The sequence below is a fragment of the Nanorana parkeri genome, unplaced genomic scaffold, assembly GCF_000935625.1.
Source record: "Nanorana parkeri isolate BGI_ZX_2015 unplaced genomic scaffold, ASM93562v1 scaffold320, whole genome shotgun sequence".
NCBI lineage: Eukaryota > Metazoa > Chordata > Amphibia > Anura > Dicroglossidae > Nanorana > Nanorana parkeri.
In genome coordinates this window covers 490711-494240 of record NW_017306588.1, presented here as the reverse complement: position 1 = coordinate 494240, position 3530 = coordinate 490711, and positions in this window count along the sequence as shown.

Sequence of the window (3530 nt, the reverse complement as noted above, 5' to 3'; positions counted from 1 at the left end):
GAATTTCAGCTGTGTTAGACAGATCTCCCTGAAATGTCATAGAGGTGGGTGGGCCGTGGGCTCCGATGGCAGGCCAGGCATTGTAACTGACAGCATAGTGAGCAGCCAATCACAGCCTCTGAGGGAGCAGGGGCCCACTATAGGATCCTCTGGTGGGCCAGACCAAAGCCGCACGCATGCCACGTCAGAATCTTCTGGGTGCCACTGAAAATGACACTGAGTGCCCGCCATTACATTAAGGCTGAGTTCACACCTGGCCGTTTGCTATAGGCGCGTTTTTGCCCTTGCGTTTGTAGCACGTTTTTTTGTCCAATGAAACGCGCGCTCGACGCTCGCTTTTTAGCCTCCCTGGTGGTACGATTTATTTTTTTTCCATTCTTTTACTGTTTTTCGTTTGAACTTTACTTCCCGCCGGCTCCCACGCTCGCAAGGGACGGAACCCGGATGCCGGCAGCGGCCGGAGGACACAGCGGGGATCGCGGACAAGGTAAGACGCTACGCTGTATTCCCGAGTGTGGCTCGGGGGTTACCGCTTTGGTACAGAAAATTAACCCCGAGCCGCACTCGGGAATACCATTGGATACGCGCTGAAATCTGCCCCCTACGCGGGAAAAAGAAGCTCAAGTACTTTTTTGCGCATAGGGCGTTTTTCAGCGCGTCGAAACGCGCTGAAATACGCCGAGGTGGGAACCATGCCCATAGGCATTCATAGGATTTCACTTCTTGAGCGCTTTTCAGCGCTTCGATCAGCGCTGAAAAACGCCCACGTGTGAACCCAGCCTAAAGCCGTGCCGCGCTATTATTTCCCATACGTGTCCCTTACGGAGCAGAAAGCACAAAGCGCACCCAACTCACGGCGTTTCCGACGACAACGTACGCGCGCCGTGTTTGATGGATTTGCCCCGTCGCTTGATGCGTCGCCTCTTTAATTCTACTCCTAGCGCGCCAGGTCGAGCAAGCGCCGCCAATAAATAACACCGCGTCCGCGTAGGCAACGCGGAAGTGAAATATTCCGACTCTCCGGGTGTAATATCATAAATCACCAGATCGCCAAATAACAGGAACAGAACCTCGTATATCGGAATGTGGACCAAGGCCCGGGTTATTGTATCGGCCCCCCCATCTCCTCCAGCAGGGGGCGCAGCACTGCACATGTTTGTATGGTGTATAAAAGTCTGTATTATATAGCGCCAACAGTATGCGCAGCGCTTTTGTAGAAAGAGTTAACGCCGCGGCGGGCCGATGTCGCCTGCAGCGGAGAAATAATACTGGTGTTTGCAGAGACCCAGCATTTCAATGTGTCCACAGTATCACCGAGTAATATTTTATTCACATTTCGTAGCCCGACGTTTGCTGCAAACACCTTCTCGGGGAGCGTTAATCTTTTTAAAATGGGCCGTTGATTGAAATTCGCACTTCGCATAAGTCAACAGCACTCGTGTCAACTCCAGCAAATCACATTATTATTTCGGGTTAAAAAGTGTTTTTTTTCCTCTTGCCGTGAATAAAACGCCGCTGTTTCTGCTGCGGTACACTGAAGTCCGAATCCGGAGTCATTTGTTTAAAGGAGAACTATGAGGGGGGGGGGCTTTTCACTCACCTCATAGTTCTAGCCGACCTGTGACAATGAGACTGTCACAGGTCGGCTCAGTAGATCGGGAGGTGAGCGAAGATATACGGGCGTTCGCTCACTTCTCGATCAGAGAGCCGTGACAGGGGGAGGGGCTGGATTCCCCCCTCCCAGCTCCGATCCGCCAGCGCTGACTGGCAGAACGGACGGGGAGGGGGCGGGTACAGCTCGCTCTGCCTCTAGATAGGCAGAGCCAGCTGTCACTCACGCAGCTGGGCGGATCTCGACATCGATGTCGGGATCCCCTCCGGGATCCGCTACGCTAGTTTCTGTCCTCCCGTTACCCTAAAGAGAACTATGGGGAAAAGCCCTGACCCCATAGTTCTCCTTTAAGTGTCCCCCAGGCTGTCCGCCACAGTACTACCTCTTTGGCACAAGATGCCCTCAGTTTTTTTTGCATGAATGACTCCCAGAGGGGTGCAGAGCCGTAGTTAGCTCCTTTTGCGCCCGAGGCAAGAAGAAAAAAATGTGCCCCCCCCCAAAAAAAAGCGCCTGACGTCACCCAACGCCACACACGTGCGGCGTCATGTGACATCATACGCCCCGCCTCCAAGATGTGTTTTATTTGTTTGTTATTATTGTTTTAATTTTCTTACTGTGGGGTGGAGAAGTCCGTTGTTAATACACTTTAGCAATAAGAATCTGATGTTTAATCTAGAGGTGCACCAAAATGGAAATTTCAAAACTGAAACGAAACCAAAATAAAATAAAAAATTGTCAGGCCGAAACCGAAAATGTTTTTTATTTTAATTTTTTCACATTTTCCAAATATTTTATTTTTATTTCTTCATTTTTTATTAAATATTTTTTACTTTACTGTTAGGAGCTTTGGGGGAAATATTAGGGGTCTAAACAGCCCCCCTGATATTTCCCTTTTAAAATAGAAAAATAAATGAGGACACAAAGTCCTCAGAGACACAAAGTCCTCAGAGACACAAAGTCCTCAGAGACACAAAGTCCTCAGAGACACAAAGTCCTCAGAGACACAAAGTCCTCACCCATTCATTCAGAAAATATTTACTATCATCCAGTTTATGAAAGGGGAGGAGCCTCGGTGCTGAGTGCTACTACCCATTGAGTAACTCATGAATGAACAGGACGTGATGTAAAGCGCTTCCTGTTCATTCATAACTGGGGACACGTAGTACTATGTGTCTCCTGTTATTTGCAAACACCGGAGTGACCAGCTGATCGCTCCAGTGTTTGCTCAGCACACAAAGGATCGGTAAACATCAGATATTTTTAGATCCTCCGCCGCTCGGCCACGCACATAGGGACAACACAGCAGCTTTTTCTCGGATCCCCGCCGCTCTCTCCCATCTGTATGGGCGGAGGCAGCGGGGATCTGAGGAGTGAAGCTCTGAAGCCAGAGGGGGGGGCGGCGGCGGGAGCGTTGTCACTTCAGAATGGACGAGCGGTAAGGAGAAAGAGAGAGCCACCGGCCGTCAGATCCTGGCCGAGTGGCTCTCTCTCTCCTCACCTCTAGGCCCATCCTGATAGGTAGGTACAGCAGTAGGGGGACTCAGCTGAGGCATAGTAACACAAAGGTCTAATACAAAGTTTAAGGTTGGTACCAGTCTTCAATACTTCATATTTATGCGTGTTGGATACTCAACTGCGGAGTAGGATGTGGATGACGGGACTCGGTATATGATTCCTGGTTATCACTCTCCAAATATTGTCCAATGGAGGTTGGAATCAATCACATCCGACGGGGGGTCCTTTGGGAGATATGCTCGGCGTGCGTCACACAGAACAGTCGGGACGCCGAACATATGTTTCAAGTTCCCTAAACATCCCCTCGCTGAGCGCGGACGGATGGTCGCGCATGCGCAAGGTGACGTCACGTGCACGCGCGATGACGATCACAGAGGGGTGTCACACTGATAATAAATAATAG